Source organism: Tamandua tetradactyla, chromosome 5 (assembly GCF_023851605.1).
Source record: "Tamandua tetradactyla isolate mTamTet1 chromosome 5, mTamTet1.pri, whole genome shotgun sequence".
In the NCBI taxonomy this organism is placed as follows: Eukaryota; Metazoa; Chordata; class Mammalia; order Pilosa; family Myrmecophagidae; genus Tamandua; species Tamandua tetradactyla.
The window spans coordinates 179,983,384-179,995,602 of NC_135331.1; the positions used below are offsets into that span (position 1 = coordinate 179,983,384).

Here is a 12,219-nt window from a genome sequence, read left to right on the forward strand (position 1 = left end):
TGAAGCATGTGTAAAATATTTTCTGGAAATTGATAATGTGCTTGTTAGGTCTGAGGAACCGGGAAAGCAACTGCAACTGGAGCTGTGGAGGCTGTGTCGCCCCTCCCAACATGGCTTCTGGAGCCGCCCCTTTCGGACACCTGACTTCCGGAGCTGATGAACCGCCCCTTCCGGACACCTGACTTCCAGAGAACCGCCCCTTCCAGACGTCACCTGCCTCCCTTCCTTAAAAACTGCCCACGCCATCACCCAGGCGCTGACTCCCCTCCCTCCATCTTGGGTTCGGTGAGCTCAGCCCCGGGGCGCAGAAATAAACCCGCCTGCTTTAAATTTCCTGGTCTACCGTCCTTTTTTTCTCACCCTTTTGCCTCCTAAACCTTTCAGTGCTATGTCCTGCCAGACTTTCTGCACCCAATCTCTATAAAGCTACCTCAAGTCAAAAGATTGGCAATCCAAAGATCACTCTCTTTAAGCACAAATTCAACTAAGTTAAAAATTATTAAACAAACATAAGTAGGAAAGCTGTATACATGTAGATATTTTTAAAACTACACACATCTACGGGCCAAAGAAAAATCACAAAAATTACTTAATAATAATAACAAAAGTAATACACATGAAATTTTGGGAATAAAAATAAAGTGGTACTTACAGAAAACATATTAGAAAAGAAGAAAGACTCACAATTAATGAGTTAAATATATAACTTGAGAAGTTAGAAAAGAATAGGTGAATTAATACAAAAAAGTAGAAGAAAAAATAATATTTGATGAGAAAATGATTAACGAGAAAACAAACATATAATAGAAAGGCTCAATATAGCCCAAAATTGGTTCTATGAAAAGACTAATAAAATAACAACCTTCTGGTAAAATTAAGAAAAAACAGAGTCTGCTTAAACAATAGCATGACTGAAAAAAGGGATATTACTGAGATGTTACAGAGTCATATGAAAAAAAATGCCAGTAAGTTTTAAACCTGGATGAAACAGATAAACTACTGTAAAAATACAACTTGCTAAATATATCTCAAAAATAAAGAGAATCCAAATAGTACTATAACCATTAGAAAAATAAAATTTGTAAAAAAAATCTTTGCACAAAGAAATTTCAACATCCAGTTAATTCCAACCTTACACACTTTCAGAGAACAGGAAATGAGGGATTATTCCTCAACTGTTTTACGAAATTAGTGTTACCTTGATGCAAAATCTACATAAAGACAGTATCAGCAAAAACAAACTACACACACACACGCGCACACACACACACAGGCCAATATCAATCATTGATTAAAAAAACCCTAAACAAAATACATATGAACAATCTGAGTCTGAAAATGTGTAAAACAAGATAGCACATCATGGTAAAATTGCATTAATCTCATGAGTGCAATATCAGTCAATTTTAATTTCTTTACTACTACATCAACAGATTAGAAGAGAAAAATTGTATGATTATTTCAATAGATGCAGAAAGGAAAAAACATTTGAAAAACTTAATATCCATTTAGATTTGAAAAATTCTTGGCAATCTGATAAGTCATTTTTAAAGTGTCCTTTCCCCAGGAAGACTCAGATGGAGCCACAGACTGTTGGCCAGCCACGAGATAATGACCCCAGAAGGAAGCAGCCTTCTAGCCTCTGGAACTGTGAGCCAGTCAATTCCTGTTGTTAATCCAACCCATTGTGTGGTATTTGTTTTAGCAGATGGGAAATGAACACACCTTAAAACATAAACAAAAACACTGTAGATGGTTAAAAAATGGTAAAGGCAAAATCACACAATTTTAGAATGGTATATGGAGGAGTATCTTCAAGAAACAGAATAAGGAAGGATTTCTTAAAGCACAAAAGTACAAACCAGATAGGAAGAGATTGATGCATTCAACTACACTAAAATGGAGATTTCAGCCTTGATTCTTGAAGACGATTGTATAATAATATAGCTTTTACAATGTGACTGTGAAAACCTTGTGCCTGATGCTCTTTTTATCCAGGGTATGTACAGATGAGTTAAAAAATATGGATAAAATATAAATAAATAATAGGGGGATAAAGGATAAAATAAATTGGGTAGATTGAAATACTAATGGTCAATGAGAGGGAGGGGTAAGGGGTATGGGATATTGGAGTTTTTTCTTTTTCTTTCTTTTTCTGGAGTGATGCAAATGTTCTAAAAATGATTACGGTGATGAATACACAATTATGTGTGCCACTGATTGTACACCACGTATGGACTGTAAGTGTGTGATGATTTGTCAGTAAAAATATTTTAAAAATTGAGAAACCAGGTTAATCAAAGGCCACAATAAGAGAATAAAAAGATAAACCAAAAACTGGGAAAACATACATGCAACCACAGTTTTGACAAAAGTTTATATTTTATCTAAAATATAAAAACTTTTAAGACTCAAAAAGGAAAAGACAAATGAATAAAAGATGGGGAAAATGCATGACCCAGATATTTACTAAAAAAGAACACAGTCCTGGGTTATAACCACAGGAAAAGAAGCCAACTTCATTAGTAACCAGGGAAATGCAAACCCAAAACAAAATGGGCTACTGTATCAGTTACCTTTTGCCCCAAAACTTAGCAGCTTAAAATAATAAACACTTATCTCACACAGTGTCTGTGGGTCAGGAATCTGGGAGGTGCTTGGTAGGTGATCCTTGCTCAGGATGTCTCGTGAGGCTGCAGTCAAGAAGGTAGCTGGGGCTGTAATCAGCTGAAGGCCTGACTGGGGCTGAAAAATCCACTTCCAAGGTGGTTCACTCACCTGGCTGGCAAGCTGCTACCTGCTGTTGGCAAGAGTTTCAGTGGGCTGGTTTGGATTACATGACCATGTTTTGGTAACTGGAAGGCATGGAGTGAATGACAAGTTTCACCAAGACTGCTGCAGGGAGAGGGTTGGGGTGGTGTCAGGAAAAGGTACAGTCTTTTCCAAAGGAAAGCCAAGATGTTATTACTAAAAGGATGGGGGTATTGATGTTGGGCCAGCAAAACAATAGATATGTACCATAACCCTCTAGGAGAAATTAGTTTTGATGCAATCTTGTCATCCTGAACTACTATACAATTTAAATTAACCCATAGATAATTCGGGTACCAACTATGGAGCCATGATTTGTCTACTGACGTTTGACAGCTTCCTCGTCCCTGTGGACAAATGTGATTGCAAAGTCCCACTGTGTGGGTGCCAGCATCTCCCGAGTAACCTGTCAGGGGGCTGCCAGCCTATGCACAGTTCATGGCCCCTGGTCACCCTACTGCTCCTGCTTCTGGGCAGAGGAACTGTGCTCAAAGCTGGAGGCCCCATGTCAGATGTCCCGGCACCAGACTGACTCCCCTGAGTCCGTTACTTTCCTGCAGCTCGGCTCTGTAGCGCTGAGCTGTTTCAGTCTTGCTGATATTTCCCTTTCTGTTTTTCAGACATCACGACGGGAATTATTTAGAAAGTCTATGAGGAATAGTGGGAAAATATGGAGTTGGGACTCCTGGGTTCTGGTATGAGCCCCACCCCTTTAAGCCATGTGACTTCAGGGAGGTCAAATAACCTGCTCATTTATGCACAAATGTGTACCGATTATTTCCCAGTTTTATATCAGATGTTGAGAATGCAGTGACATGTGCTACCACAGGCAAGAGTGGGATGCTGAGAGAGCACACAGAGACGGGGAGTTGCTGCGATGAATCTGGTGGAGTTGATTGTAGGAGACGTTACTGAGGGAATGACGTTTGATAAAAAGAGAAATTGAAGGGTGAGCAGGAGTTACCTAGGAGAGGTGGTAGGGGCAGGGGGGAGACAGAGAAAAGAGCAAGTACAGAGGCCCAGGGGCATGGTGAGCTTATGTTCGGGTGAAAGAGAGGCCTAAGATGAGGCAAGGCAGGGGGGCAGGGGCCATCCGCCAGGCCCTGGCAAAGATTCTGTCCAGTGTCCCAGGACTTGTGTGGGAGGCGGGGAGCAAAATGCTCAATTATATACTTTAAGAAGATCACTCAGAATAGGATGCGGTGGCACATGGCAGGGGTGGGGGTGGAGGGCAGTGGATGGGAATGGGGTGGGCACAGTGAGAGAAATACGTCAGGTCCAGCAGCAGCGACTGGGCCTGGGGGTTGCAGCGTATCTGCTGGACTCGGCCATGGTGTCGTTTACTGAGATATGCATTCAAAAACATCTACTTTGTGCCAGACGCTTTTCTAAGTGTTGAGGATATAGCAGCGAGTGAAACCCAGAGTCGGCCCTCAAGACGCTTACCTTCCAGTGAAATGGCTTCTCTTCTAGTGGGGTTGTTTTCAGATCAAATGCGATGTGTCAGCTACCCAAACGTGAGTGGTTATTTTGGGATCTCTAGTTCACGCATTTCTTGAGTGCACTGGTTTTCAGCTTCCTCCGAGTCTTAGCTTCCTGTTGCTGCTAAACAACAAAAATGTGTTCCATTTTTGGACGTGAGAAGTCCTAAGCAGCTCCCGCTAGCATCAGCTCCCGCTACCATCAACAGAGCTGCCTTCCTCCTGCAGGCTCCTGGGGGACAATCTATTCCCTCCCCGTTTCCGGATTCAGGAGGCCCCCTGCCTTCTCGGCCCACAGCCCCTTCCATCGTCAAGGACAGCAATGGCTGCTCAAGACTTTGTCAGCTCACCTCACTCTGGCCCTCCTGCGTCTAAGGACTCTTGTGATCACAGTCATTACATCCCATCTCAAGATCCTTAATTAGTTGCCCCCGCAAAGTCCCCTTTGACATGGGAGGTAACATTCCCAGGTTCCAGGGCTCAGGAAGTGGACATCTTTTTTTGGGGGGGGACGGGGGGGGGGGCGGTGGTGGAGATTTTTCTGGCTACCATAGTCCTGATTGTGAAATGGAATCAAATGTTCTCTTCTTTCAGTTTTGCTCTCACTGTGTTACTGGGTGGTAAAGTGACTGCAACTCCGGGGCAGCTAAAGTTAAATCAGTCTCTTTTCTGGGCGTCTGAGAGGTTTTCCAGAGAGTCCCGGAGCGCTTCCTCTTTATTACAGTGTCAGGGTCAAAAGCACGGGCCTTTCCCGTACTTCTGGGCAGAAGAGCCCCCGAGGTCGTTTCTGGTTATCACAGCTGACTCACTCTTCTCAGAATAATCCAGGCAGTATTTGGAAATTTTTCATTGTTAAGTATTCCGCCGAGCAGAATATCCTACCTACAGGCTGACTGGTGGGGGTGGGGTGGGGGGAGTGGGGCGTGGGATTAGAAACATTAGCGAATATCCCCTGACACATTTTCTAGCATAGTCAGAAAAAAGATTCAAGTTAAGTGAGTGAAGATATGGAACTTGCTTCCTTAGGGGGAAAATATTCTAAACAATTCCTTAAAGTATCGAATTTTCCCATAATGCTGCTACTAGCCTATGAGAAGAAATACTACTGGGACTATTTAGTGACCCATTTAAAATTAAATTAATTGGCGTTTCATCTTGAGGGATCGAGCTGCAGTTTTATACATCTCTCCCGTGGCCTCCCTAGAGGAACACACCTGAGAAGGAAGCAAAGGGCTTTGTTCAAGTGTTCTTTTACGCTTCAAGCAAATGTCCAGAGTTTCCTGATTCCAGGTAGGAAGCTGCCAACTCAGGAAGAACCAGTGAACAATGAACGCTTTCAGATGCAAAACTGTGCGCGATGGGAGCGAGGTGTGCAGCTGCTGCAGACCTCAGGGCTGGCTCTGCGGAGCGGGAAGGTGCGGGAAGGAGCTGGGCCGTGGCTCGGAAAACGTGGGCGAGGGCGGGCCGGCCGGGAGGGTGGGTGTCGGCGTGCTCGGGACACCAGGCCGTCGTCGGGAGGGGAGCACCTGGGGCTGCGGCCTTGGGAGTTGCCTCAGCTGCGAGAAGAGGATGTTGCCAGCCTCAGGGTGTGCCGAGCAGGCGCCGAGAGGAGGAGGTTTCTGGCCTGGCGTCCTCACGGTTCACCATTTCCCACGCCAGCGGGGGCCTTGGGGCGGCGTTTTCAGTGCTTTTTCAGTGAAAATGAGTCTCCCTTTCCCCTGGCCTGGGGAGGGCCCGGGGAGGGGCTCTCTTGGAAGCACAGGCGGTACCCAAATACGCAGTATCCTCTTTCCCAGACGCAGAGGCGTCTTTCCTCCTTTCTCAGCCGCCCTCGGAACCGGCCCCCCGCCTTCTCTCGGTGCTCGCGAGGGCCCCCGTCTCCTCCGCACCCTGCGGCGGCCGCAGCGCGGTGACGCAGCCTGGGGCCGGGCCTTCTCCCTGTCGCGGCGGGCTCACGGCTCCAGGCGCCCGCGGGACGGAAACTGCCTCTGCCGGCCACCCACCGTCTCCTTCCCCGCAGCCCCCAGGCGGGAGAGGTGGGCTGAAGCGGAGGCAACGGAGCACCTCCCTTTTCCTTCCACAGCCTCCCAGGTCCCTTCGGACTCCCCCGTAGCCCTTCCTCGTGCCCCGCATCTCCCCGCAGCCGACGTCCCGCCGGTTTCCAGAACCTGGAAGTGACTCACCGGGTCCTAAGCGGACGGGCCTCCCCGCCTCCCCCGCAGGCGCCTCCCGCTGCCGGCGGCCTCCAGCGGGCTTCCCAGAGGGCGAAGGCCTGAGCGCTCGGATGTGCGCTTTACCCGGCTCGCCCCACTGGGGCTTGCTCTTGGAGTGTTTCATTAGCAGCCTAGAGCTCATTGAAAGTAACGAGTAGCTACAGAAAGCACAAAGTCACACTTTTAAACTGATTTTGCCTCAGGGTTTAGCCACCCGCCTATTCTGGTTGCCCTGGTGTTGCTCACCGAGCCTGGCAGTCCCCCGCAGTAGTCCCTAGGCTGCCCCCCAGGCCGCGGAGAAGCGTAGGTCCTGCTTGCGGGTTCTCCTTTCAGTCGCCTGCAGTGGGGGGTGGGGGAGGTGGGGTGGGGGCGCAGGGCGGCCTGACCTGATGACCTGGGCCCCCTGGGGCTGAGCTGTTGAATGTGGGAAGCTCTGGTCTTTGAACCCCTTAAAGAGTCTGTAACCAAGAAATTGGGATTTAAGGGATTAATTTGATTACTGAATGTTATGCAGACATTCCTTTTTGTTTTCTCACCTATTAGAGTAGATAGAAGGAAATATCTGAAATCTCTAAATTGTAATGCAGCTGCCTTGATCTCTGATAATGATGGCATAGCCTTTATCTCCCCCCCCACCGTGATTGTAAAACCCATGTGACCAACCTTCATTTGTACTCATTTATCAAGTTTTTCAGCTCTAGAGTCTTATAATCACTTTAGACAGCCTCTAATGATTATTAATAAAGGGTCTTGGGTCAGCCCCAGAACTAACCCACTCCAAGTCCAAAGTTATCTTGATAACCGAGATTGGATCCATCCAAAGTGGTGCTGCCTGACATGCACAGTAGCTTAGACTTTAACCTACAAGTTACCTAGACCTCTCCATAATCTAAAATTCATTCCCATCACCATATTAAGGCCACCATTTTCTTCCATACATTCTGTGACTAAGCATGTAGTCTAAGACTAATCTGCATATGCTCAGTAATTAGATCACCTCTGATTACATCATCTGGGGCCACTGTGCTCATTATCCTAAATGCTGCCCCTCTTTTTCTCTAATAAAACTATCCAAATTACTGCATCTCAGGGAGACAGATTTTGGGCCTATAGGCCATCTGCTCTCCTGCTTCATGCCTAGTAATAAACTTTTTCTCTCTTTGAAAACTTGGTGGCCCAGGAATTGATTATTTGATTGCATCAGGCAAACAAATCCATGGCCTTTGTCTAGTAACAAGTCCATCACAGGGACCCACGGTTGCAAACCCTGGAAAGAGACTGTGAGATAATCAGGGGTGCTTTTTCAGTAGATGTGCTTAGAAAAATTTTAAGTGAAATCTTATTTTCAATTAGAGTATTATTATCATTGTTATTCTTATTATAGTCTTCTCTTTAAAAGAATTCATAATCAGGGCAGGCAATAGTGGCTCAGTGGCAGAATTCTCATCTGCCATGCCAGAGACCCGTGCTCAATTCCCAGAGCCTGCACATGCCAAAAAAAAAAAAGAGAAAGAATCAAATAATGAATCTTTTTGAAACATGAACAGTCATTCCTGAATTTTCTCTCTTCTGGAAATGCTGGTTTTCCTGTGTTGGAAAATGGTTTTATCTCTGGAGTACAGGGTGCACAGACAAGCAAGCCATTTAACAGTAACGTGAAGTATTGAGAGTTAATCATTTCAATTCCTACTCTCAGCGAATCTGTTTTGTGTGCCCCAGCTTGGAGAACGTTAGTTAGAACACAGCGAATATCTGACAACATATCAGTTAGACAGCCTGGGCCTCTCCAGGGGGCAGTATTTATGGACAGGGAGACTATTGGATGCACCTGGAAAGGAGGCAGTGGCTTAGCAGGCCTGCTGATTCCACTTCCTGAGAGCATCCCAGGTCTGCTGTTTATGCCTGGCTGCTGAGTTGTGCTAAGCAGCAGAGGGTGGCTTCTTCCGAGATGGAAAGCAAGTAAGAGCAGACAGCTTAAGCACTCAGGTTTGGTCTGCTTAAGCCCACATTCTGTGTTCCTTCTCCTCCCAGGATGAAAACTGCATGGACCATTTAACAATCCACAGTTAAGGCGGTCCCAGCTGGAAGCAAAGGGGCACTCAATAAACAAGAAAGGAATTAACCTCTGAACTGAGTAGCATCAGGACAAGAAAGTTCTTGCATTTAGAAGACGCACAAGCTAAAGGTCATCCTAACAGCATTTGTTACTCCCATCCAATATGACAGGAGCGTCAGCATTTACGAAATGCATTTCACGCTTACAGGAATCCTGGAGGATGATATTTCCATTTTACAGGAGAAAAACCCAGTTTTCAGAGACATAAGGAATTTGTCTAAGGTTTCACAGCCAGTAAAATGTTAGCCTGGAGACTTAAGCCCCAGAGATGTGACTTCAAATCCCAGGCCACCAGCAGGAAAGGAAAAAGTCCTCAGTTTTCCTCTGCACAGCTGGGGCCCTATTAGCGCTACAGGAGCCCTGGCAGCTGGGGCTCCCTCCTGGGGATGTCATCCAGAGCCTGGCATTAGCAGCACCCCTGCCCTTTCCAAATGAGGGTTGCTGAGATTCCAGGAAATCAAATATAATTTCTCACCACTGTAAGACCAAGCCTTTAGACCCTAAGTGGAGGCACCAAGACACCCCTTGGGAGCAGTGTCAGACCCTGCCGCCATCCCTTATCTTTCCTGGATGCCCACAAAATATCACCATAGTGCAACCTTACCCCAAAGAGAATAGATCCAAAAGATGTACTCCAAGACACTTACTAATCAGAATGTCAGAGGTCAAAGAGAAAGAGAGAATCTTGAAAGCAGCGAGAGAAAAGCAATCCATCACATACAAGGGAAACCCAATAACACTATGCATAGATTTCTCAGCAGAAGCCATGGAGGCAAGAAGACAGTGGGATGATATATTTAAATTACTAAAAGAGAAAAATGCCAACCAAGAATTCCATATCCAGCAAAATTGTCCTTCAAAAATGAGGTAGAAATTAAAACATTTTCAGGCAAAAAATCACCGAGAGGATTTGTGACCAAGAGACCAGCTCTGCAAGAAATACTAAAGGGAGCACTAGAGACGTATATGAAAAGACAGAAGAGAGAGAGGTGTGGAGAAGAGTGTAGAAAGGAAGACTATGAGTAAAGGTAAAAAGAAGGAAAATTAGATGTGACATATAAAACTCAAAAAGCAAAATGGTAGAAGAAAGTAATACCCATACAGTAATAACACTAAATGTTAATGGATTAAACTCCCCAATCAAAAGACATAGACTGGCAGAATGGATTAAAAAACAGTACCCATCTATATGCTGTCTACAGGAAACACATCTTAGACCCAAGGATAAACATAGGTTGAAAGTGAGAGGTTGGGAAAAGATATTTCATGCAAATAACAATCAGAAAAGAGCAGGAGTAGCTATACTGATATCCAACAAATTAGACTTCAAATGTAAAACAGTTAAGAGTGACAAAGAAGGATACTATGTACTAATAAAAGGAACAATTCAGCACGAAGACATAGCAATCATAAATATTTATGCACCGTACCAGAATGCTCCAAAATACATGAGGCAAACACTGAAAAGAGAAATAGACACATCTACCATAATAGTTGGAGACTTCAATTCCCCACTCTCATCAATGGACAGGACATCTAGAAAGAGGATCAATAAAGAAACAGAGAATTTGAATAATACAATAAATGAGCTAGACTTAACAGACATTTATAGAACATTACACCCCACAACAGCAGGATACAACCTTTTTCTCAAGTCTCATGGATCATTCTCGAGGATAGACCATATACTGGGTCACAAAGCAAGTCTCAATAAATTTAAAAAGATTGAAATCATACAAAATACTTTCTCAGATCATAAAGGAATGAAGTTGGAAATCAATAATAGGCAGAATGCCAGAAAATTCACAAACATGTGGAGGCTCAACAACAGACTCTTAAACAACCAGTGGGTCAAGGAAGAAATTACAAGAGAAATCAGTAAATATCTTGAGGCAAATGAAAATGAAAAATATCACCACCATGCAGCAGGTGAACTCACTGCCCTCCCCCCTACGTGGGCCATGGCTCCCAGGGTGTAAATCTCCCTTGCAATGAGGGAGAGAAATCCCAGGATGACCTGGGACCTGACGTCAAGGGATTGAGAAAACCTTCTTGGCCAAAAGGGGATAGAGAGAAATGAGACAAAATGAAATGTCAGTGGCTGAGAGATTTCAAACAGAGTTGAGATGTTATCCTGGAGGTTATCTTACACATTATATAGATATCCCTTTTTAGTTTATGGTGTATTGGAGTGGCTAGAAGAAAGTACCTGAAACTGTTGCACTGTGTTCTAGTAGCCATATTTCTTGAAGATGATTGTATAATGATACAGCTTTTGCAATGTGATTGTGTGATTGTGAAAATCTTGTGTCTGATGCTCCTTTTATCTATGGTATGGACAGATGAGTAAAACATATGGATAAAAATAAACATAATGGGGGGAACAAAGGTTAATATAAATTGGGTAGATGGAAACGCTAGTAGTCAATGAGAGGGAAGGATAAGGAGTACGTATGAGGTTTTTTGTTTTTTTTTTATTTCTTCTCCTAGAATGATGCAAATGTTCTGAAAAATGGTCATGGTGATGAATGCACAACTATGTGATGACATTGTGAGCCACTGATTGTACACCATATATAGAATGTTTGCATGTTAAGATTTATCAATAAAAATATTTAAAAAAACATACCACCACCACCATGTCCTCCTCCTTCGCTGGAAGCTTAAATCTCTTTCCAGTTTCTCATCCAATCAGAAAATGATTAGGCCAGGAGGGGGTGTAACCTGGGTTCTTCTTTGCTGTTGGTCCAAGTTTGATGTACTCCAGCACAGACCATTGAGCTTTGGAATCCTGTCCCCTTGGTTCTAACAGGGGTGCAGTCTTTTGCTAATTCCAAGTCTTCATTTGTTTCTGACTCAAGATGAGGCCTCCCAGCACTGACCACTTTCCCCTAGGCTGACCCCTTGGAGTCCATCCCTTCTTTATCTCCCTGCTCTCTCCGCCTGTGTGCCCTGCCTGGTGACAAGATTCCAGAATCGGGTTTGTTCTGTGGTCCCTCTTTTTGAGGCTGTGTTTCCCCTCCTCTTCTGGGGAGTGTGCCGGCAGGGGCAGTTTCCTGGGGGAGTGCGCAGCAGGACTTGGCTGGACCTCTGGAGCTCTGCTAAGTAAGGTGCGTGGCATGTATGGCTTCTTTTGAGAGCCAGTGACCAGACAAGACTGCAACTTGGTGTTAGCTCTGGTTCTTCCTTCATTTCCCAGCACCATCCGCCTCGTGGGGCTTGGGGGCTAACCTTATTCTTGTCAATCCTTCTTTCTCAAGGACTCAAGTCTTGCTTTTGAACCTGAGTCCACTAGGTAGTATGCATCTTTAATCTCCAGTGGATCAGTTTCCTCTTTGCCAGCTGCCTGGCTACTCCTTGTCCCAGCCCTCCTCTGCCACTGGGGAGCTCCTGTGCCCTACCCCACTCGCCCTTTCCGGAAAGCACAGTTGTTGCTAATATCCAGTGGGTGAGAACCAGCAAGCCATGTTCCCACATGCTGCCCATCACGGAGGCGCCTGCACCATTCCGAGTCACCCTGCCGGGCTTGGCTCGAGCACAATGACTGAACAGATTGACAAGTGACCACACGATGGCACCCTCAAGCTTCCAATGCTCT

At 45.1% G+C, this 12,219-nt stretch overlaps 1 long non-coding RNA gene across 4 annotated transcripts; it reads right to left on the bottom strand.

Moving 5' to 3' along the window:
• Positions 1-733: 733 nt before the first annotated feature.
• LOC143682911 (uncharacterized) lies at positions 734-6,407 on the bottom strand. 4 transcript variants are annotated; one of them, XR_013175356.1, is made up of 3 exons: positions 5,507-6,407; positions 4,258-4,413; positions 734-2,895 (listed from the first exon to the last, which is right to left on the bottom strand). It is a non-coding gene; the product is annotated as an uncharacterized LOC143682911 (long non-coding RNA). The 4 variants fall into 4 exon arrangements; XR_013175354.1 differs by having other exon boundaries at positions 4,258-4,416; XR_013175357.1 differs by lacking the exon at positions 5,507-6,407 and adding an exon at positions 4,643-4,779.
• Between the last annotated feature and the right edge of the window lie 5,812 nt (positions 6,408-12,219).